Source organism: Mesoplodon bidens (assembly GCF_964165515.1).
Source record: "Mesoplodon bidens genome assembly, chromosome: 17".
NCBI lineage: Eukaryota > Metazoa > Chordata > Mammalia > Artiodactyla > Ziphiidae > Mesoplodon > Mesoplodon bidens.
This window is the reverse complement of record NC_138174.1, coordinates 72,668,749-72,694,485: the sequence shown is the minus strand read 5'-3', so window position 1 is coordinate 72,694,485 and position 25,737 is coordinate 72,668,749.

Below are 25,737 nucleotides of genomic sequence, written 5' to 3'. Positions count from 1 at the left end.
ATAAAGAAAGTTTTATCTTCTATACTTTCTTATGTAGAACATTGTACTACTTTTATGTACTACACTGTTTGCCAGAAAAATATCTGGATAGTACAGGAACAATTCAAAATGCTATAGCCAGCACTGGGAACTATGCTCAATATTTTGTAATAACTTATAAGAATCTGAAAAAGAATATATATATATATATATATATATATATATATATATATATATATATAAACATGTATATATATAACAGAATATATACATAACTGAATCACCCGAAACTAACACAACATTGTAAAAGCATTTTCAACGGAAAAAATGCAATCAGGTAAAAAAATGCTATAGCCTTTTCCTTTCTGTTTCCTTTCTGACGGCCATTCTCTAAAGCTCTTTGGCAAAAGTCTAACTCTTCAACTACCTGAATAAAACTCGAACTACCTGCAGAAAAATTGAAGGGTGGCATATTAGCAGAGCACCTATGTCAAAGCTTGCTGATTAGGGGAAAAGTCTGCTTTGGAGGATCCTGTTGTGACTCCATGTTGCTCCCCACTGAGTTACTGAGTGACAAGATAAGACAGGGCAGGAAGCAAGAGCTTTTAGAAGGATTTCGCCAGGCCCTAGGAGGGACTTAAGACCCCTAAAACTAGCAAGACAATGTTAAGTTCTATTTGGGGTAATGGGGTAAACATCCAATTAAAGGATTTCTCTCCAGAAGTAAGAGGGCCTTCCAGAGCATTTTTCCAAGTCCCAATGTACAACCAACACAGCGCCAGTATGAAGAAGAGGTCCCAGGAGAAGGCAGACAGTGCTTGCAAAAGCTAAACAAGCACCAGTCCCGAAGTCCTGACCGTAAAGGTTGAAAGTAGAGCAAGAAGGTCCTTACATCTATCGAGGTACTTTTTGTTTTAAGCATTTACCTTTATACAGTAAAAACATCACTCTGTTAAGAAATTTATTCTGCACAAATAGTACAAATTAGTAAAGATTTTTTTTAAAATTTTAGGTAACATTAGATGAATCAGCCAATAAATATTGTAAACTCTCCATGACTGGTGAGTTAGCTTAACTGAAAGTAAAGGGTTATTTTAATAGATACAACTAATGTGGAAGCTATTGCAATTACCAACATAGTGCTCAAAATAAATAAATAAATATCAAAAAAAAACACCTTCTAGATGGTATGCCTTGTGAATAAAATCTTAGTATATTAAATGACAAAATCACCAGTAACAAGTAGAGCAAAGCAAGCATAAATGTTGAATAGTTACATTTATATAAGAATTTAAGGTACTCACAATCCGGTATTTATACAAGAGAATAATAAAGATAATAAAGAAAGCACATTTCTATAATGAAATTATCTTTTGAACATATTATTTAGAAGATTTAAACATAAAGTCATATTTTAAATATACTTTTTAGGTGATCTATAATTACACGGGAGAACAAAGCATTGCAGCAAACTACCATCCTGTCCTAGAAACAAAATGTCTGTTGCATCCTTGTTTAGGATATGAAATAATTGATACCTATGACCTCAATTTTGCAAAGTATTTTGCCAGTAGGGGAGTGTTTTGTGAAACACTGCAAGTAGCTATGTATTATTGAAACTGAGTAAGAAGTAGCTTGCCTAAGGCCACTCATAATAACAGCTCCAGAAAGAAAAATCCAGGCGTGCTAGACTATTAATTTTCTAACTTTATCTGGATAATATTTATAATAAATTAAATATATATTATTTTGTGCTTCAGTTAAAATTATCTATAGTCAAACCTTTGCAATCAAATGTGAACTACTCTCCAACCATAAAAATATGGAATATGGGTTGATTAGGGAAAAAAGGCATGAGACAAAAAAAAAAAATTATGATACCTGCAATATTTTTCAAAGGCTATAATTTTAGATGCCATCCTAGTGGGGAAGATAAAGACGAAATCATGAATGGTCTTGAAGTAGAACAATTATGAGTCGATGTTGATTAAGATCAAGATGACTTTAAATTTGTATGACTCTTATAATCACATTTTACAAATTTAAATTGATAAAATTGACTGTCTTCCTCACCTTCTAAGCCTGCCTTCTCTATCTCATTTGTGATACCTCTGTCTACTCCAGCAATAAACCTAGACTCATCCTTGACTTCTCCCCTTCAATCTCCATACTTACCTCCAAAATATTTGTCAAATTCATCCTCTCCTTTACATCCCCATCAACACTACCCTTGTTCAGGCTCTCATCCTGTTAATCACCGCATTAGCCTTCTCACTGCACCTCTGCCTCCAACGTTGCCCTACTTAATTCCATCTTCCTCAAAACCACAGTCCACTGAATCCAGTGAGGGGAGCTGGTTGTGTGGTCATGAAATGGGGCAGTTGCCATAGGCGGGGGCTGGAGGGTGGGAGAAATGGGTGAACTCTTTTTGGTTTTTGTTGTTTTGGCTTAAATAAAGGGGGGGCAGAGTAGTTGGAAGTGCCCACTGTATCCCCACACAGTACTGATGAGCAATCTCTCTAAAACTTTAAATGCCTTCCAATCACCTGTAGGCTAAGATCCCAACTCCTTGACATCCTGTTTGAGACTTTCCATGGCCTGTCCCTGGAGACCTTCCCTTTGTCCCATCTGGAAGCTGATTTGTGTGCATTATTTCAGTGGATTCCTTGTTTCCAGTTGGGTTCTGCCAATGGGGAGCACAGGCAGCTTGGAGGAAGGGAAGAGAGTGACATCGGAGTGTCCCTCACCCCCTCCATCCCCTCCCATTTACAAGTGAAGAAACTGATTGTTAGGGAGAGGAAGTCGCTCACCCAAGGTCATAAACTGGTGAGGGGCAGAGCTTAGAGCTGCACTTTTCTAACCCCAAAGGCACCATTCCATGTCGTGGTTTCCCATCTGAGCATCTACAACCTGCATAAACACTTTCATGCAAATCACAAGGGTTATGTAGATCCACGTTTTGACCACTGCCCTAAAGATGCATAAAAAAACTGAAGATTTAGCTCTGCCAAGATGTAATCCAAATTGGTTAAACGAGAGTTGTATTTAAGAACAGAAAATATTACATTATAAACTATCAGAGAAATCATTTGAAGTGCTTCTGGAGGGAGCCAGGAGATCACCGCCTGTGCATGTTTGGATCTGCCTGCGTAGGTCCATCACCAGCTCTCCGCAGCTACCTGTTCATTACTGGCTGCCTCCTCTCAGATGAAAAATGCAATGAGTATCTCTCTTTGGACTTAAGTTTGTCTAACACTTTGTGTGTGTGTGTGTGTGTGTGTGTGTGTGTGTGTGTTTGGAAACTTCACACGGGAGATCTTTGCTACCCAACTGCAGATAGAGAGTCACAGTTTTACAGAAAAGTCTTCTGTATAAAAGAATCTAAGCTCTTGCAGCAGGGCCTCCCTGTTTCTGCATCGCCTTTGATGACATGGCCTGAGGGCAGTGTGCCCGCAGGGGCGTAGTGCTCCAGGCGTCTGCTCAGACAATTTAATTTACTAAGACAAAGGTTACCTAAGGAACGCTAATTCCCTTTGCCTGCACGAGGCTAAAAGGTTTTGTGTTACTGCTGCTGGGAGGGGGCAAAACAAAACCCAGAAGCTCTGCCAGACCCTCGAGGTATGGGAGGCGGGCGTTTTAAGTGAACGGGGAGGGAAACAGGACAGGACCCTCCCTGGTCACACACACCAGGACTTGGCTGCCCCAGCCTTCAAAGAAAGCAGTGGCAGCTCTGTGACTCCGGGGCCTCCTTCCTGCTGGATGCCCTGCCTTTTGTTTCTAATTTAAGCTTTCTTCTTTTCACTTTTGTCTCCCTTATTCTTTGTGTCTCCTTTTCATCTTTTCCCTCCTCCCTTCTTCTTTTCTTCACGTTTTTCACTTTGTTTTCAAACATAAATAATGTATTGTGAAATCAAGTTTAAAGGATGATAAAAGAAAAAAATTTAACTTAAAAGAAATAAGACTTTTATGGTTCCAATTCTTAAACCATAGAAATATATCCATTTTGCATCTTTAGTGGTCACTGGATCTGTAAAATCTCAATATAATTTTCTTCTACTTTTTTCACTCAACATTCTTTTGTGAATGCCTTTCCCTTTCCCATAAGGTTATTATAGCGATGTCATAATTAGGTGATATTCTATTCTGTCAGCATGCCTCTTATTTTTTTCTTGCCTCCTTCTTTTCTGCATACACAAGAATCTCTGCTTTAACCATCTTGACTACAGCTGGGCGTTACATTTGTCACAGCAGCAGGTGGTGGAAAAGTCTAGTGTAACGTTCACATGGCTGTGTTTTATAGCTGATTTTAACCAACCTTGAATTCACCTATTTCTATTCACAAGCTTTTGGGGGCACTTTTAAGGAGCATCAGTACCAGCAAACATAAAGCAAGTACTATCTCCACCTTAAACACTATTTGAGAGCCTGCAGGTTACTATTTCTCATCCACAAAACATTTCCAGGCAGAGGCAGATAAGGGTTATGGTTCATTATACCTCGTCTGATATATAAAACTTGGGTTGTGTATGTGTTATGTCAGTTATTTTAAAAGCCTTTGTCATTTCTCAAACTTTCACTCCACTTGCAGAACTCTCCTGACATAATTTGACTCAAGATTTTTCTTGATTTGCAGAATCCTTCTGTTTCTAATTCTCAAGTCATTTTCTTAGTGAAGTGCAACTGTATATTTATTTGTACAACTTACCTAGAAACAGAAGGCTGAAGAAGAATAAACTGAGCCTTGTGATAAGCCTTCTATCTCCTCTTTTCAAAGTGGACCAATATTTCCTGTGTTTCCAAGTGGCACACCACACTATCTAATAATACTCTCAAGTTTCAGCTGATACTATGAACAAACTCAAGACACAAGCTGTTCCATTCTTATGGCCATGAAATATAAGCCAACAAAATGAGCAGTGACACTGTAGTTAAGCCCTGCAATCTCCAATCCATGAAGGCAGGTTTCTAGAGGGTGTACAAGTGGCTAACTCATGCACTAAGTTTAGAATTGATTTCTTTTTTTTTTCATTTCCCAATACTATCTCTGCAATAACTACATTAAATTATTTCCTATGCTCTCTACCCCCAAGTGAAAAACAGATACAATAATATAAGCTACCACAGATACAGGTTACACTGAAAAACTTTCACATTTCCCCACTTAACTGCTCTGAAATGAAAGGATTATTGTGAAATAAATAGGTGAGCACACTTGATTTTTCAAGGTAAAGTCATCACTTTCATGTAAAAATAAAATGAACACATGTAAAATTTTTATTTAACTCATTAATAAAAGAGGGAATGAGTAAGACATTAAAATCAGTTCAAAAAAGATTTTAAAGATTAGACATAGGTGTAGGCAATCAGGACTGCTGAAACGAATTTACAAATTGACGCAGCACTGATAAATATCCAACAGGGAAATTAAATGCAATGTTTTGGATCATCTTTTCTGTAAGGAAGAAGTCAGTTGTATAGACTGAACCAAATTTATTTGCTTTGCTGTAGACAAGGATCACTTGCATTCATACCAGTTTTCTATAACTTAACTTCTACCCCTAAAGAGTTATAAAACAGCCTAGTCAACAGAAAGGCAATTAAAGGTTAAACTTCTATAAAATCAGTCCCCAGAGAGTTGGCTAGACCTACACTGTTCAGTACCATTGCCACTAGACACCCGTGGCTATGTAAAATTAAACTAATTAAAATGACAAAAAATGTAAGCAGTAGCCACATTTCAAGTGCTCAATAGCCACAGGTGGCTAGTGGCTACCATACTGCCCAGGGCAGATGCAGAACATCTGCATGAGCATAGAAAGTTCTACCCAGCAGTGCTGCACAATGACCGGAACTCAACTGAAAGGATACCCAGTAACCCCTCTGTCCATTTCCAACTCTTTGACAATTTTTCCTAACAAAGCAAAATAAGCAACAGCAATAATGATATGAAGCAGGGGGTGGGGGTGGTGGGGTGGTGGGGGGGCGGGGTAATGGCTAGTATTTATCAAGTATCAAACATATGCCAGGCATTGGATAAGACCATTTACATATATTATCTAATTGAGTTTTTACAATTTACATGTATTATCTAAACCAGTCCTTAAAGTAGCTTAACCCCATGTATTAGTTGAGAAAACAGAGATTCAAAAAGGATTAAATCATTTGAGTCTTCATAATTTACATACATTATCTAACGAGGCCTCAGAATAACTCAACCGCACTTGTTAGTGGATGAATCGGACACTCAAAGAAATCAGGATAATTTGCTTGAAACTCTACAGCTATTAAGGGGTTGGGCCAGGATTCCATCTCACATCTGTGTAACTCTTAAGTCTTGCTTGTTTCACTAGACCAGATTGCTCAGACTACAGTCAACTACAGTTGGCGCTTGCCATGGGCACTTGCCATCCACCTCCATAAGGATTAAATCACGTGCTGCTGCAGCTGCTAACCTTCAACACCCCCTGAAAGGAGCTCAGGGTGGAGATCAGAAATGAGGCCCTCTGTGCTCTGGGAAAAACTGGCAGAAAAGGCCTTCAGATAGTTAGATATTTTCAGGAGCTGCTTTTATGGGCCCAATTCTTGTATCTCCTCGTATCTAGAAAAGCACTAAAATCCTTCATGGTGATGTCTACCCCTCGTGACTAGCAATAACTTTCATGAGACTAGCAGAAAAATATATGCTTGATTGCATGTACTCCCCCTTCACCAAAATCACTTATATACTGACCTCCCCCACTCTGCCTCTTTGGAGCAATTTCTCAGAGCCATTTGACATGTTGTCTCCCAGGCTATAGCCCTCATTTTGCCCCAAATAAAACTTAACTCGCAACTCTCATGTTGTGCATTTCTTTTAAGTTGGCACTATGTGTCTTAAAAGAGAAGTTAGGATGGTAGATGCAGGTCAACATAGGGTGCAGATAAAAAGTATGACTAATGAAAGATACACCCAAGAAATCTGACAATCTGACCTACCCAGGTTGACTTAGGCCACTGTGTCTCAGGAGAAAAAAACATGGTGGCCTGGCTGCTGAAGAAAGAGATGAGAAGTGTCTGTCCCATCCTTCTCCTTGTCCAAGGATGTCACTTAGCTAATGCCAGGCACAGTGTGTTCAAATGTCATAGCATTAACATCACAGTATGTGCATCAGTAAGTGTTCTCTCCCCAGTTAGACCTTGGGTTACTTGGGGGAGAATCAGAGAAGAAACACACTGGCTTTATCTTGTCACCTGGTAAGTAGCTCGTCAATAGTGTTTGTTAATAATACGATCTACTCTAACCATTCCTATACCCCTGCCCCCCAATATCAAACCACCTCTTCCCAAATCATCCCACACCAATTTTTAAGAAGCACAGGTGCCTGGACAACTTGCTAAGTACACAGTCCTTGCTTCTGCTACTGTTTTACTTTTACAGCTGTTAGGTAATATGGTAACTTCAAACGATGGATGTGCATCAAATAGATGCTCACCCACTCCACCACTTACTGTGAGACTTTGGGGAAATTGTTCAAACTTTTTAGGTAGGACTCATATTTTTCTGCAAAGTATGGACAATAATCAAATCGGTATCACAGAGTGGATTGAATAATTTAATGAGATAATATATGTAAAAAGCTTAGAACAATATCTGGCATTTAGACCCCTAAAATATCATCTATTCATGTTGTTATTATTCTGAGTCAAATAAATACTGAATCTTGCTATAATGTCATAATTCTCAATATTTGTGTCAAATGCCACTTCACTTTGAGAGATTTAGAGAAGAGAAAGTGAAATGCAGGTTTGTGTACCTTAACACATTTTCTCATATAAATGGACCATGTCCCATCTAAAACGATAAAACTTTCCAATCCTTGTCACCACACGCAGTGACAAAAACAAGACCAATGTTTATGAGATTCCAGAAGCAGTGTGATTAAATGAGAATTCCAGAATAATTTTATGGCTTAATGACACCTGACTTTTTGAGCATTTCAGTTTATTTTTTAACTTCTCTTCTAATGGGGGCACAGTATGCATGTATGCTTTCTCTGTTTCAACCAGAATGGAAATGCCTTATTATTTTTTCCTAGATGTCCGGGTGCTGATGCTGAGATTGAAGTGAAGGGGGGAAAAGGCATGTGGATGGAGTGAGAAGGCAATCGGATCCGTGATTGAGCTTAGAAACTACTGCAGGCGTTGGGCAGAGCCATGGAAGTGATGGGGAGGGACTGATTCTTGGAAATTTGATCGAAGAGAGAGGCTGACTCAGAAGGTAAATACAGTAACATACGTGCAGCACTCGAATCCTCCTGTGTGCACGCACTCACACACACTCATGCAGTCGGGCTGAGAATTTCCAGGGTCCTTTCTAAAATGAACTAATCTCCTCAAGCAGGTCAGCTGAAGCAGACCCCTAACCCTTGAAACCTGAGCCAGCCTAGTGGCAGAGCCCAGGGGTGAAATCCTAGCCTGCTAATCAGCTACATGATCTTACCCTTCGCAAATTCTGTGTTTGCTAAACACCTAGTGCCTGTATACACAGCACGGAAAGCGAATGCCTCTCGTTTTCAACCTTCCGGGGCTAATGTTCTTCATCAGTCAGAGCTGCCATCATGGATCCGACATCCTCCCTTTTCAATCCACAGGAGTTTCCTTCTTCATGATGGGAGCAAATTGAAATCTGTGTGCTAGTGATTTGCAAAATGTACCCTGCTACAGAGAGAGCTTTCTGATTAGCCTTGTCCTGTTATAATCATTGGTTTTCCAGGGGTCGTTCAGAAAATGTTCTCAACGCAACCTAATTCCCACATGCACGATGAAACACAGGAGGATTTTGCAGATAGATATTTAATATACAAATAGTCAAGAGAAGCTGTTCAACTGCATTTTATTTTGAGGATCCAGCTAGTTTAATATGTGAGGAGTGTTGCCAAGAAACACTGTAGGATTCTTTCTCTCTCCCGAAATGCCTAAGATAATTGTCTTGTAAAGGTAAGAAGGTACTTGAAACCAGATCCGCCGGCATTCCAAGCCCTTCAGGTAGTCTGAGAGGTCTGTGCTAATGAAATCCTCCTTTGTCATTTACTTTTCTTCGCCGGTGATTTACGCAAATGCTCAGATTTTTCACTACCTAGAAACAGACCTACGGTTGAATGAACCCCTTCCTCCGAATGAAAACATTTCAGCCCTCTTAACCCAGAAAGTCTCCAAAAGGATATTTGTTTGGATGATTATAAACTACTTTGATATCCTACTACACTGAGCTTTGGAAAATAAATAACTATATGATTTGTGACTCTAGCAGAACCGAACCTTCAGAGTATTCACATTTCCACTCGAACAAAGAAGCAAAGTGTCATCCGGTATTTCAAAAATCATTATATGAACCTAATACTACTCAGTGGATTTGAAAATTAAAAATCCTCAGTGTCTCTTCCAAATTTGTCTCCAGTGTAAGCAGAGACGTCTCACATGTAAAAAAAGAAAGAAAAAGAAGGGAAGAGAGGAAGAGAGGAAGGAAGGAAGGAAGAAGGGAAGAAAAAAAGAACAGAAAAGGCTCATGCAGCTGTGTTATTCATTTACTTGAAATATTAACAGGAGAGAGCCCTGGAATGATTTCTGCTCACAGAAAAGGTTTAGCACCTGGAGATCTCTCTCACTGTTGAAAGTTCCTGACGCCAGTTTGGTGGAAAACATGCTGGAACCCCTTTCAACAAAGAGGAAGCAGACCAGGGGAGAACCAACCCCAGATGTACTGGAAAACCAGCAAAGAAGCAACAAAAATTATAATGACTTCCGGCTTACTCTCAGCGATGCAAGAAATATGTTTTCTAATTTGATAAAGTGTCAGAAGCAGATGTAATATCATTTAAGGATCAAGTTGTTTTATACCATTTCAAGTAATGATTTAAATATATATGAACGGCGGGAAAATAATTTTACTCCTGCTTTTTCATTTTAATAGGTTGCTCCAGGTAAGCCCAGGGAAAGGTTTACTTGACTCTCATACTCAAATTTCGTTCATTTAACAATTTGAAAAATACCCCCAAGACTTCTGTAGTTATCTAAATTCATAATAGCTTTGTACAAAATTTCAACTGTCGACTAAAAAAATGCACAACGTGATAGTTGTGAGTTGAGTTTTATTTGGGGCAAAATGAGGACTATAGCCTGGGAGACAGCATTTCAGATGGCTCTGAGAAACTGCTCCAAAGAGGTAGGGGGGAAGGTCAGTATAAATGAGATTCTGATGAAGGTGGAATATACGCAATCAAGCACATATTTTTTTGCCGAAGGTTTCTGCTAGTCTCGTGAAGGTTTCTGCAAATCACGAGGAGCAGATGTCACCATGAAGGATTTTAGTGCTTCTCTAGATATGAGGAGATGCAAGAATGGGGCTCATAAAATCTTCGCCTGAAAATATCTAACTATCTGTAGGCCTGTTCTGCCAGTTTTTCCCAGAGCACAGAGTGTCTCATTCTTGATCTCCACCCCTGAACTCCTTTCAGGATGTGTTGAAGGTCAGCAACTGCAGTGGCCACTGACCTAATCCTTGTAGAGGCAGATGGGAAGTGACAATTTTTAGTTAGTGCAACTTAATCACTGAAGATTTAAAGGATAGCACAGAAGTTGTATTACATTTAATTTTATTAAAAATAGTTATATTTTTGGGCTTCCCTGGTGGTGCAGTGGTTGAGAATCTGCCTGCTAATGCAGGGGACACGGGTTCGAGCCCTGGTCTGGGAAGATCCCACATGCCGCGGAGGAACGAGGCCCGTGAGCCACAACTACTGAGCCTGCGCGTCTGGGGCCTGTGCTCCTCAACAAGAGAGGCCGCGACAGTGAGAGGCCCGCGCACCGCGATGAAGAGTGGCCCCCGCTTGCCACAACTAGAGAAAGCCCTCGCACAGAAACGAAGACCCAACACAGCCAAAAATTAATTAATTAATTAATTTTTTAAAAAAGTTATATTTTTGTTTGAAAAGCATTCTGAGTGCCTATCTATGTTACAAGGTGTACACAGAAGCAAGGCATGAAGTCAGCATTTGAATTCAGTTTGAACACAGCTACAAGCACAAGCCACGGAGAAGGGGAGGCTTCCTGTGAACCCTGCCATTTTCTAGGTAAGTAACTTCAGGCAAGTTGTTTAGCTTCTGAGTTTCAGTTCTCTCCTATAAAAGGCTGGGTTTATAAAGCTTAACTAGTGAGAATTAAATGAGGTAATCAATCCATAAAACAATCCATCAATCAAAAGTTATTGAGTAACTGCTAATTACCAGATGCTGTGTCTGAAACATAACTCTCAAAAAAAAAAATAATAGCCATTATTAGAAGGATGTATTAATTTTTACCCATCACTTTTGGGTCAATACATGGCCATCCACCACTAGTAAACAACCACCAAGCCTAGAAGATAATCAGATTTTATTAATTTGGACAAATTAACCAACCTTTAACTTTTGGAGGAGAAAGATGGCAAGACTTTTTTTTATTTTACAGATTAAAATAGGCTAAAAAGTTCAAATACCTTTTACAAGGCAATAAAAGTCTCTAAGAGCAAGCACATAACTCACAGGCACAACTTACAATCACCATTTTGGAAGAAACTTAATTTACTTTTACTTCGCCATCTGCAAAGTAGCATATAGGGATAATGTAATGGTTAAGCAAACAAGCCAAAGGGTAATAAGGTTAATTAATTACAAGATTCCATAATGAGTAACTATATTATGAAATATAACTATATTACTAAATAATCCTGCATCTATATGGTCTATAGATGAAAAGTCTGTTTCATTTTATACTTCCACCAATAGTGCATGAGACTGACTATGCTACAACCCTTGGAAATATTGCAATTTTGGCAATGAAATGAGTCTCATTATTGTTTTATTTATCATTTATTTTTTCATGTGTTAATTGGCAATTTACGTTTCTTCTTCAACATATTTCTTCTGTATGTCCTTTAAAACTTTTTCTATAGCATTGGTAGTCTTTTTTAAAAAACTGATTTTAAAAGTTCTTTAAATATTAAATGTATTTTATTGTTATAGTTTGGACATATTTTTGCCAATTTCAAAGTTTATCTTTTAACTTTTTTTCTGCTGTCATATATTTTTTTATGGAAGTTTTAAATTTCTATGTAACAACTCCATCATTTTTTTTTAATATTTTTATTTTTTGCTTTATAAAAAATTTAATCAGTTATACATATACATATGTTCCCATATCCCCTCCCTTTTGCATCTCCCTCCCATCCTCTCTATCCCACCCCTCCAGGCGGTCACAAAGCACCAAGCTGATCTCCCTGTGCTATGCGGCTGCTTCCCACTAGCTATCTACCTTACGTTTGGTAGTGTATATATGTCCATGCCGCTCTTTCACTTTGTCACAGCTTACCCTTCCCCCTCCCCATATCCTCAAGTCCATTCTCTAGTAGGTCTGTGTCTTTATTCCTGTCTTACCCCTATGTTCTTCATGACATTTTTTTTCTTAAATTCCATATATATGTGTCAGCATACAGTATTTGTCTTTCTCTTTCTGACTTACTTCACTCTGTATGACAGACTCTAGGTCCATCCACCTCATTACAAATAGCTCAATTTCATTTCTTTTTATGGCTGAGTAATATTCCATTGTATATATGTGCCACATCTTCTTTACCCATTCATCTGATGATGGACACTTAGGTTGTTTCCATCTCCAGGCTATTGTAAATAGGGCTGCTATGAACATTTTGGTACATGTCTCTTTTTGAATTATGGTTTTCTCAGGGTATATGCCCAGTAGTGGGATTGCTGGGTCATATGGTAGCTCTATTTGTAGTTTTTTAAGGAACCTCCATACCGTTCTCCATAGTGGCTGTACCAATTCACATTCCCACCAGCAGTGCAAGAGTGTTCCCTTTTTTCCACACCCTCTCCAGCATTTATTGTTTCTAGATTTTTTGATGATGGCCATTCTGACTGGTGTGAGATGATATCTCATTGTAGTTTTGATTTGCATTTCTCTAATGAGTAAAGATGTTGAGCATCCTTTCATGTGTTTGTTGGCAGTCTGTATATCTTCTGTGGAGAAATGTCTATTTAGGTCTTCTGCCCATTTTTGGATTGGGTTGTTTGTTTTTTTGTTATTGAGCTGCATGAGCTGCTTATAAATTTTGGAGATTAATCCTTTGTCAGTTGCTTCATTTGCAAATATTTTCTCCCATTCTGAGGGTTGTCTTTTGGTCTTGTTCATGGTTTCCTTTGCTGTGCAAAAGCTTTGAAGTTTCATTAGGTCCCATGTGTTTATTTTTGTCTTTATTTCCATTTCTCTAGGAGGTGGGTCAAAAAGGATCTTGCTGTGATTTATGTCATAGAGTGTTCTGCCTATGTTTTCCTCTAAGAGTTTGATAGTGTCTGGCCTTACATTTAGGTCTTTAATCCATTTTGAGCTTATTTTTGTGTATGGTGTTAGGGAGTGATCTATTCTCATACTTTAACATGTCCCTATCCAGTTTTCCCAGCACCACTTATTGAAGAGACTGTCCTTTCTCCACTGTACATTCCTGGCTCCTTTATCAAAGATAAGGTGACCATATATCCGTGGGTTTATCTCTGGGCTTTCTATCCTGTTCCATTGATCTATCTTTCTGTTTTTGTGCCAGTACCATACTGTCTTGATTACTGTAGCTTTGTAGTATAGTCTGAAGTCAGGGAGCCTGATTCCTCCAGCTCCATTTTTCGTTCTCAAGATTGCTTTGGCTATTCGGGGTCTTTTGTGTTTCCATACAAATTGTGAAATTTTTTGTTCTAGTTCTGTGAAAAATGCCAGGGGTAGTTTGATAGGGATTGCATTGAATCTGTAGATTGCTTTGGGTAGTAGAGTCATTTTCACAATGTTGATTCTTCCAATCCAAGAACATGGTACATCTCTCCATCTATTTGTATCATCTTTAATTTCTTTCATCAGTGTCTTATAATTTTCTGCATACAGGTCTTTTGTCTCCTTAGGTAGGTTTATTCCTAGATATTTTTTTCTTTGTGTTGCAATGGTAAATGGGAGTGTTTCCTTGATTTCACTTTCAGATTTTTCATCATTAGAATATAGGAATGCCAGAGATTTCTGTGCATTAATTTTGTATCTGGCAACTTTACCAAATTCATTGATTAGCTCTAGTAGTTTTCTGGTAGCATCTTTAGGATTCTCTATGTATAGTATCATGTCATCTGCAAACAGTGACAGCTTTACTTCTTCTTTTCCGATTTGGATTCCTTTTATTTCCTTTTCTTCTCTGATTGCTGTGGCTAAAACTTCCAAAACTAGGTTGAATAAGAGTGGTGAGAGTGGGCAACCTTGTCTTGTTCCTGACCTTAGTGGAAATGGTTTCAGTTTTTCACCATTGAGGAGGATGCTGGCTGTGGGTTTGTCATATATGGCCTTTATTATGTTGAGGAAAGTTCCCTCTATGCCTACTTTCTGCAGGGTTTTTAACATAAATGGGTGTTGAATTTTGTCGAAAGCTTTCTCTGCTTCTATTGAGAAGGTTTTTCTCCTTCAGTTTGTTAATATGGTGTATCACGTTGATTGATTTGCGTATATTGAAGAATCCTTGCATTCCTGGAATAAACCCCACTTGATCATGGTGTATGATCCTTTTAATGTGCTGTTGGATTCTGTTTGCTAGTATTCTGTTGAGGATTTTTGCATCTATGTTCATCAGTGATATTGGCCTGTAGTTTTCTTTCTTTGTGACATCCTTGTCTGGTTTTGGTATCAAGGTGATGGTGGCCTCGTAGAATGAGTTTGGGAGTGTTCCTCCCTCTGCTATATTTTGGAAGAGTTTGAGAAGGATAGGTGTTAGCTCTTCTCTAAATGCTTGATAGAATTCACCTGTGAAGCCATCTGGTCCTGGGCTTTTGTTTGTTGGAAGATTTTTAATCACAGTTTCAATTTCAGTGCTTGTGATTGGTCTGTTCATATTTTCTATTTCTTCCCGATTCAGTCTTGGCAGGTTGTGCATTTCTCAGAATGTGTCCATTTCTTCCAGGTTGTCCATTTTATTGGCATAGAGTTGCTTGTAGTAATCTCTCATGATCTTTTGTATTTCCGCAGTGTCAGTTGTTACTTCTCCTTTTTCATTTCTAATTCTATTGATTTGAGTCTTCTCCCTTCTTTTCTTGATGAGTCTGGCTAATGGTTTATCAATTTTGTTTATCTTCTCAAAGAACCAGCTTTTAGTTTTATTGATCTTTGCTATCGTTTCCTTCTTTTCTTTTTCATTTATTTCTGATCTGATCTTTATGATTTCTTTCCTTCTGCTAACTTTGGGATGTTTTTGTTCTTCTTTCTCTAATTGCTTTAGGTGCAAGGTTAGGTTGTTTTTTCGAGATGTTTCCTGTTTCTTACGGTGGGATTGTATTGCTATAAACTTCCCTCTTAGAACTGCTTTTGCTGCATCCCATAGGTTTTGGGTCGTCATGTCTCCATTGTCATTTGTTTCTAGGTATTTTTTAATTTCCCCTTTGATTTCTTCAGTGATCACTTTGTTATTAAGTAGTGTATTGTTTAGCCTCCATGTGTTTGTATTTTTTACAGCTCTTTTCCTGTAATTGGTATCTAGTCTCATAGCATTGTGGTCGGAAAAGATACTTGATACAATTTCAATTTTCTTAAATTTACCAAGGCTTGATTTGTGACCCAAGATATGATCTATCCTGGAGAATGTTCCATGAGCACTTGAGAAAAATGTGTATTCTGTTGTTTTTGGATGGAATGTCCTATAAATATCAATTAAGTCCATCTTGTTTAATGTATCATTTAAAGCTTGTGTTTCCTTATTTATTTTCACTTTGGAAGATCTGTCCATTGGTGAAAGTGGGGTGTTAAAGTCCCCTACTATGATTGTGTTACTGTCAATTTCTCCTTTTATGGCTGTTAGTATTTGCCTTATGTATTGAGGTGCTTCTATGTTGGGTGCATAAATATTTACAATTGTTATATCTTCTTCTTGGATCGATCCCTTGATCATTAGGTAGTGTCCTTCTTTGTCTCTTTTAGTAGTCTTTATTTTAAAGTCTATTTTGTCTGATATGAGAATTGCTACTCCAGCTTTCTTTTGGTTTCCATTTGCATGGAATATCTTTTTCCATCCCCTTACTTTCAGTCTGTATGTGTCTCTAGGTCTGAAGTGGGTCTCTTGTAGACAGCATATATATGGGTCTTGTTTTTGTATCCATTCAGCCAATCTGTGTCTTTTGGTGGGAGCATTTAGTCCATTTACATTTAAGGTAATTATCGATATGTATGTTCCTATTCCCATTTTCTTAATGTTTTGTGTTCGTTATTGTAGGTCTTTTCCTTCTGTTGTGTTTTTTGCCTAGAGAAGTTCCTTTAGCATTTGTTGTAAAGCTGGTTTGGTGGTGCTGAACTCTCTCAGCTTTTGCTTGTCTGTAAACGTTTTAATTTCTCCATCCAATCTGAATGAGATCCTTGCTGGGTAATCTTGGTTGCAGGTTTTTCTCTTTCATCACTTTAATTATGTCCTGCCACTCCCTTCTGGCTTGTAGAGTTTCTGCTGAGAGATCAGCTGTTATCCTGATGGGGATTCCCTTGTGTGTTATTTGTTGTTTTCCCCTTGCTGCTTTTAATATGATTTCTTTGTGTTTAATTTTTGACAGTTTGATTAATATGTGTCTTGGTGTATTTCTCCTTGGATTTATTCTGTATGGGACTCTCTGTGCCTCCTCGACTTGATTAACTATTTCCTTTCCCATATGAGGGAAGTTTTCAACTATAATCTCTTCAAATATTTTCTCAGTCCCTTTCTTTTTCTCTTCTTCTTCTGGGACCCCTAGAATTCGAATGTTGGTGCGTTTAATGTTGTCCCAGAGGTCTCTGAGACTGTCCTCTGTTCTTTTCATTCTTTTTTCTTTATTTTGCTCTGCAGCAGTTATTTCCACTATTTTATCTTCCACCTCACTTATCCGTTCTTCTGCCTCAGTTATTCTGCTATTGATCCCATCTAGAGTATTTTTTATTTCATGTATTGTGTTTTTCATCGATGCTTGATTCATCTTTAGTTCTTCTAGGTCCTTGTTAACTGTTTCTTGCATTTTGTCTATTCTATTTCCAAGATTTTGGATCTGGGAAATAGAATCTTGGATCATCTTTACCATCATTATTCTGAATTCTTTTTCACGTAGACTGCCTATTACCTCTTCATTTGTTAGGTCTGGTGGGTTTTTATCTTGCTCCTTCTCCTGCTGTGTGTTTTTCTGTCTTCTCATTTTGCTTATGTTACTGTGTTTGGGGTCTCCTTTTTGCAGGCTGCAGGTTCGTAGTTCCCGTTGTTTTTGGTGTCTGTCCCCAGTGGCTAAGGTTGGTTTAGTGGGTTGTGTAGGCTTCCTGGTGGAGGGGACTAGTGCCTGTGTTCTGGTGGATGAGGCTGGATCTTGTCTTTCTGGTGGGCAGGTCCATGTCTGGTGGCGTGTTTTGGGGTGTCTGCGGACTTTTTATGATTTTAGGCCACCTCTCTGCTAATGGGTGGCGTTGTGTTCCTGTCTTGCTAGTTGTTTGGCATAGGGTGTCCAGCACTGTAGCTTGCTGGTCGTTGAGTGAAGCTGGGTGCTGGTGTTGAGATGGAGATCTCTGGAAGATTTTCGCCGTTTGATATTATGTGGAGCTGGGAGGTCTCTTGTGGACCAGTGTCCTGAAGTTGGCTCTCCCACCTCAGAGGCACAGCACTGACTCCTGGCTCCTCAATTTGGGATGATTTGTTGTCTATTCATGTATTCCACAGATGCAGGGTACATCAAGTTGATTGTGGAGCTTTAATCCGCTGCTTCTGAGGCTGCTGGGAGAGGTTTCCCTTTCTCTTCTTTGTTCTCACAGCTCCTGGGTCTCAGCTTTGGATTTGGCCCCGCCTCTGCGTGTAGGTCGCCGGAGGGCGTCTGTTCTTCGCTCAGACAGGACAGGGTTAAAGGAGCAGCCTCTTCGGGGACTCTGGCTCACTCAGGCCGGGCGGGAGGGAGGGGCACGGAGTACGGGGCGAGCCTGCAGCGGCAGAGTTCGGCGTGACGTTGCACCAGCCCGAGGCGCGCCGCGCGCTCCCCCAGGGAAGCCGCCCCTGGATCCCGGGACCCCGGCAGTGGCGGGCTGCACAGGCTCCCGGAAGGGCGGTGTGGACAGTGACCCGCGCTCGCACACAGGCCCCTTGGCGGCTGCAGCAGCAGCCCCAGCGTCCCACGCCCGTCACTGGGCTCCGCGCTTTCAGTCGTGACTCGCGCCCGTCTGAGGAGCCCCTTTAAGCAGCGCTCTTAATCCCCTCTCCTCGCGCACCAGGAAACCAAGAGGGAAGAAAAAGTCTCTTGCCTCTTCGGCAGCTCCAGAGTTTTCCCGGACTCCCTCCCGGCTAGCTGTGGCTCATTAGCCCCCTTCCGGCTGAGTTCTCGCCGCCAGCCCCAGTCCTCTCCCTGCGCTCTGACCGAAGCCCGAGCCTCAGCTTCCAGCGCCGCCGGGGCGAGCAGACAAGCCTCTCGGGCTGGTGAGTGCCGCTCGGCACCGATCCTCTGTGCGGGAATCTCTCCGCTTTGCCCTACCCAGGTATGTGGGGAGTTTCTTGCCTTTTGGGAGGTCTGGGGTCTTCTGCCAGCGTTCAGTAGGTGTTTTGCAGGAGTTGTTCCACGTGTAGCTGTATTTCTGGTGTATCCGTGGGGAGGACGGTGATCTCCGCGTCTTACTCTTCCGCCATCTTCGAAAATACTTACAACTATGACAGCTAAGAAGTCCCACGATCTACCATCTGCAAGCTGGAGACCCAGGGAAGCCATGGTGCAATTCCAGTCCAAGTCCGAAGGCCTCCAAACCAGAGGAGCCCCTGGTGCAAATCCCAGTCCAAGTGGAGAGGACCAGTGTCCCAGGTTGAGCAGGCACGCAGTAAGGGACTACCAACTCCATCTTCTCTGGTAAAAATTCTAAGATTTGTATCATCTTAAGAAGACCTTCTCCATCTCAAGTTTATAAAGATAATATTCTTTTTTCTGTTCCCCTATAGTTTTTATTTATTTAGGTCTAGATGTTTAGTCGTTTTCCCCACTGTACGTACAGGTCTCTCTGCATTGACTTGAAATGCCAATCAGACAGTCACTTGATGTGGGAAAGCGATTCCACTGATGGCCCTAATTAATGGCTTCCCTGTACCAGGTCCTTCACCTCCTGTAAGGAGTTGAACTTTCTTTCTCCACCTTGCTTCTGGGCCCGCCTTGCTGCTTTGGCCAGAGTAGTATAACCCAAGTGATGGTGTGCCAGTGTCAAGGGGTCATGTGTGCTTCTGCTCTTTGTCTGCCTCAGCAGCTTGGATGTGCCTGTTAGAGGCTGAGGGACCACGAAGAGAAGAGCCCATGCTTCTCAGCCCAGGCTACTTGGAAGCAGCTTCCAGCCAGCCAAGCCTCAAACAAGCAAGAGAGGCTAGCCGGTCCAGAAGAACTGCCCGGTTGGCTTGTGGATTCATGAACAGTAACAAACGATTATTATTTTAGACCACTGAGATTTTATTAAACAATAGTGCTAACTGATACACACACTCAGGTCTTATTCATACTACAGTTCTGGGCTTGATTGTTTTCCATCGATTCTTGGCATGTTCTTGCAGTGTGTATTTCCATATCACTGTTCTACTGGGGATTTTCCCCCAAATGCCTAGCCACCCCAGCATGAGGTGTAACGAATAGCTATCTTCTGTTTGGGATGTCACACGCTCTTCCACGTGCCCTAAATGCTTCTGGGTAGGGCTTTTCCATGCTTTCGTAAATATCTATCCAACACCTACTGCATGCCTGGCACCGTGCTAAGTTCTCTAGCCAATCAAAGGAGTGTCATGAGCTGGCATCCCGCGAGAGCACAGCCGCACAGTGCTTCACATACTGAACAACTCTGAACCAAAGAAAAATACAATTTAATGTTTATGTCTGGTCCGAGAGCAAAGCAAAAATCACTCTGCTAACCGAGGAAGGGTAGCATCCTCTCTGGTTCAAAAAGGTGTATTTGGGGGCTTCCCTGGTGGCGCAGTGGTTGAGAGTCCGCCTGCCGATGCAGGGGACGCGGGTTCGTGCCCTGGTCTGGGAAGATCCCACATGCCGCGGAGCGGCTGGTCCTGTGAGCCATGGCCGCTGGGCCTGCGCGTCCAGAGCCTGTGCTCCTCAACAGAAGAGGCCACAACAGTGAGAGGCCTGCGTACCGCAAAAATAAATAAATAAATAAATAAATAAATAAATAAAAAGCTGTATTTGGGAATAAAAGTAAGAGAAGAAAAAGGAAAAAATAAGGTCTCATAGTAAGGACCTAATCTAATGACTCAATACGCTGTTATTTTTTATTTTATCAATGTGAAAACTGAGTATCCCTGTTTAAATTGACTTTTATGTTTTCCCAAATTTTCTAATAAACAGAAATATGTGATCCTGAGAGGGTAGCAGTCTGGATGACCCCGTGGCTAAAATGTATTCTATTTCAAAACTCCTTTATATTCTCAGACCTTTTTCCATCTTACACAATAAAGTCAGACACTCAACTCTACTGTATCTCACTTTCTATATTAATAAAATTGTAGCATGTTGTGAGGTTTAATTAGATAATAAAGCACTTTGAGGCCCCTCCTTGATAAGTCCATGCAAGTGAAGAATATTGCTAATTTAGTAATCATCGTATGCACTGAAAATTTTTCCTCTAAAATGTGCAGATACACTTAAAACTCTGGACAGTCACATCTGCTTTGGGCAGAGTAAAAAATAAGGACTGATGAGAACCTTCATCTCGGGATGGATGAACTGTGTTGTGCTCACTCGCTTCTTAAAATTTCTATTTATACTCCGTCTTCATTTAAATGTTTAATTAGGAAGGAACGTTTCTCTGCATTATAATTAAATGCAAGCAGAGATTCTTCACCACAAAAGAGACATTCTTCCATTCAGTTTCTACTAAGTTTTGTTTTGTCCCCAAAGAATCAATATGAAAATTAAGCTGGTTGTCTGAAAGCCTTAAAAAGAAGTATAGCTTTCATAATACAAGGAAGATTAAAATGAATTAAAAATCTCAAAGCACATCCTTTTAGAATAATTGCTTACTATATTCTTGCAACCCTTAAAGGTAGCTTTCCCAGAGAAAAGAAAAATGAACAAAGAGGGCCTTTGGTTCCAGTTTATCTGCTTTAGAAGCTGGAACCTTTTCACAGTTGAAGCACAATTTTTCACTTTTAATTGGTGAGGTGGTAATGGGAAGATTGCAAGGCAAGAAGGGAGCCCTGTCCTGCTTAGTGATGGAGGGGACCTGTAAGGGGCAGGAAGTTTGGGGGTACAGAACAAATAAAAGATTCGAGTTTACATGTTTCCTGGAATCTTCTCCAGACATTCTAACCCTTTCAGAGCTGCAGAATTTAGCCGGAAATCTTGTACGTACGTAAGAATGAACTGAAGCTGGGGAATTCTTGCTTTACCTGTTCAGTCCTCACTCTGCTCTTCTGTTTGCCAGAATTCACCTGCAATGTGTACGTGTGTGCATGCCTGCCTGTGTGCACATGGAATAAAGAGGATGAAAAGGAATCCGTAGTTCCTTAGGCATTCTAAAATATACCAAACCTTCCATTTCAGTATTGGCTTGAGATGCAAGACTAGAAGGATGATGAGATGGGGAAGTCTATCCCCTGGTTATTTCAGTTCTTCTGGTAAACACTTCACTCCTAGCACTTCTTCCAGGACCTGGAAGTTAAAGCTATCCCAACATTAAATAGACCCCTTTCCCCCACCTTGAAAAAGTATAATGGGTATGAGTTCAACTTGAACTGGACATAAGATGGCTCATATTTTACCAAAATATTTTGTTCATTTTGGACTTAGATGTTTAGTTTTGGCATAAGTGTATCTAACCCACTCTTTATGTTTAAAAGAAGAACTGATAATTCCAGGGTTTTCTGTGTGCAAATCACACAGAAACACAGATGGTGTCTTAATTGCTGTGGTGTCCAGAAGCTAATACGTATGAGTATGTACACCAGCATTTAAATGGGAATGTTTTTTACTTATCTAATTGCAGGGGGAAAGACAATGGAAATCACCAAACTAATGGAGTAGGGAATTGCATGACCACTGACTAAGCTGATGCCATCTTGGTTTATTTTCAAGTGAACTAGAAAGTGGAAATAGAGCCTGATGGATTTAGGTTATGTTGAAAAGAAATTATAAGCCATAAATGGATACATAGATAATTATTTTTTTCTCCTCAGTAATATACGTTACACACTCAGTTGCCCCAAACACTCACATCACTGTCATGTAGACAGTCACACATGAATTTTCTGAAATATTCATTAAAGAGTTTATTGTTGGCTTTACTTATGCACATTGGGCCCAAGAAATCAGGATTTACTTAACAAGCAGGTTTGCACAGCCATGAAACACTTAAGAAGGCTAACTCACCCAGCCAGGGCGGGGAGCTGGGGGCAATGCACCAAACTCACCTCCCCAAGGTGATACAAACACTCCTTCAGTCCTTGACACTGACATCTGATTCAACTGCATACTCTCTTTCTAACATTCTTCCTTTGGCTCTTTCTGAAGGAAGGTGCAGCTTATCTAAGACTTCCAGCCACCGACATCTTCTGACCCCATCTCTGGGCACACTAGTATCTAGACCTTTATGAACATGTGCACACAGGCCAGAAGAAGTCCACTTCTCCACACTCAGGAGAGGTCCTCTGCCCTCCCTCTCTTTGTGTGTAATCCAAGTCTCACTGCCCCTCTTGGAGAAGGCTGCCAGAGTTAGTCCACTTTTCTCCAAGATTTTGTGTCTAACACATTAGAGGGGACAGAGGAGAGGTGACAATAATTGCAACTTGGGCTCGTGGAGGAAAGAACCAGATCAGGGAAACTGCCGAAATTTAGAAAACGCCTGCAGATTAGTTAATAGCAATGTAACAATGTTTGTTTCCCAGTTTCAGTCAATGTGCTATGGTTATGCAAGGTGTTGACATTAGGAAGAGCTGACTGAAAGATGCACAGAGGGGCTTCCCTGGTGACACGGTGGTTAAGAACCTCCTGCCAATGCAGGGGACACGGGTTCAAGACCTGGTCAGGGAAGACCCCACATGCCGTGGAGCAACTAAGCCTGTGAGCCACAACTACTGAGCCCGCGTCCCACAACTACTGAAGCCCACACACCTAGAGACAGTGCTCCGCAACAAGAAAATCCACCACAATGAGAAGCCCACGCACCGCAATGAAGAGTAGCCCCCGCTCACCGCAACTAGAGAAAGCCCACGTGCAGCAACAAAGACCCAATGCAGCCAGAAATAAAATAAATTTTAAAAACTTTAAAAAAAGAAGATGCACAGAGACTATACTATTTTTGCAGCTTTTCTGTAGTTCTAAAACTATTTCAAAAGAAAAAGAATAATAATTAATTTTTATTAATCACTAACTATAAGCTAGACACTATTCTAACTCATATATACCTGTAACTATACACACACACACACACACACATACACACACACCCCTATAATTTAATCCTTGCAAGGTCTGGAAGATAATTAATGTTATCCTCATTGTACAGATGAAGGAACCGAGGCACCAAGAAGTCGGTGACTTGCTCCAGACCCTACACCTAGGAAGTGCCAGGACCAGGATTAGGACACAAGCTCCAAGAGTCTTCTGAAGCGCCCCCCAGGTTTCTTTTCTCAATTTTAATAAGAATCAGGTTAATTATGATCCTTCAGGGTATTAAAGATACACGTTTAAGAGATAATTTGTGTTCCCAGATAACCAAAAATTGAAAGACACAGTTGAGCTGAAAACTTAGCTAGAATAGCTGAAATTTGGGCAAAGAGGAAATGCAGGCACTGATGCGGCTTTTTGAGAACACAGAGTGGAAGACCATATGGCTCTCTGAAGAGGGGAAGCTTTCATATGTTGTTCAGTGTTGTGCTGGTAAAAGCCTAATAGCTGGCTCTCCAGAGGGGGTTAGGGGAGCCATGATTTGAAACATTTGCCGATTTTCATGGTGAGATTCTTGTTATGGGTGATGTAGAGCAACCAACATATGTTATCATCATGCACATGACACTTGAGCAAACATAAAGAAGAAAATGCATAAAAGCAACCTTTTTGTGGGGTTGATACACTTCCAGTGAATTCTTTCTAGAGCACTAAGTGACTCATAACAGTTTGAAATTTGATTTTTTTCTTGCTTACCTGGTGACGGTCCACATTTATACAGAAAGAAGTGTAACCATGCCACAGGGCACAGACAGGAGGAATCCAAGCTGGGGGACCTCCCAGACATGCCCTCTATAGGTTTGAAGGTTTGCTAAAGAAGTTACAATTCTTTAAGTGTTTTAGTTGTGTTACTCATACTGAAGTGAAGATGAACCCATGGAGAAAACCACAGTATGGATGTTGGGAGACCAGCTTCATAGTGTTTATTTTTATTATGTGTGTTGGGACATATGGAACATTCCAAGTCTTAGAGAGGGAAAAGAGTACTCTGAGTGTGAGAAGAGAAGATTTCTTAATGACCACTGTACTGGGCAGAGGCGTGGTTGGCCAGGTGAGCTTTGGTGGGCAGAAGACACATTTGACTATCACCATAGTCACCTCCTCCACTCTTGAATGCAATACACACACACAAGAAACTTACAGGTATCCTCTCAATCACTTAGATTTACTCTCACTCATTCAAAAAATATTTATTGTATTTCCATGACTCACTAGGCATTTTTTGAGAGGCTGAAAATATAGTATTGAATGTTCTCTGTTTTCCTGGAGCTCATATACTGGCATTCCAGTCTCTATTTCTTCACATCTTTGATAAATGCTATGGAGGAAAGGAGGAAAATGCATGATGGTGAGTAATGAACTATCTAGCATAGCCTGGGAGCATGTGGCAGGGCTTCCCTGAAGGAGTTCCCTGGAAAGAGCCCTAAGATGTAAAGGATGCATAGGATTTATCTGGATGAAGCTCATTCCAAGTGTAGGGAACTGCATGCTTGAAGGTTTTGAGGCAGAAGAAGTCAGGAGAACTGAAGGAAGCCCAGTGGGCTGGCAGCTTTGGAAGCCAGAAGAAATAGGAAGGAAAGCAGGGTGTGACGTAATCAGATTGACGATAAAAGTAAAAGTAGAAATTGCTTAGTTTAGTCTAGAAACCCTCTGACCATGAGCTGCAGAGCAGTTGAGCTGGTTAATATTGAAAGCACATGACAGTAGCATTTTGGTAGACAGTTAACTACCTTTAGCAAAGGCTGGAGTAGATGGGGAACTAGCATGCTTTATGAAAAACCAACTATTACGTTAAGTTCTCAAGGAGTGCTTCTATTTCACAACTGAAAACCTGTAATATTGTCCTCATCTTCTAAGTGTTTGTTTATTAAGTTTATGCTTTATTTTTAAAGATAAGTCCAGACTTGTAAAGCCTCATCAAGCCATTCCAAAACTATACAAATGGAAAGAAATGAATTTACTTAATTCCTTTGGTGCATGTAAAATCTACAACTCCCATATGTGTCCATTTTCCTAGTCAGCAAGCATTTTCTTTTTTTCTTTTTTTAAAAATATCTATTATTTAAAGAGTACTGGCCCCTGTTTATCAGATGGCAAATCGAGTCTATATTAAGGTTCAAATCTTTCCCCAAATTCCATGGCAATGACAGAAGACATAGGAAGTAAGTAAGAAAAAAATTGCAACATCCTGAAAGCAGAGTATAGGCCCATCAGTGGGCCAGAAATTTTGAAGAATTTCTGATAC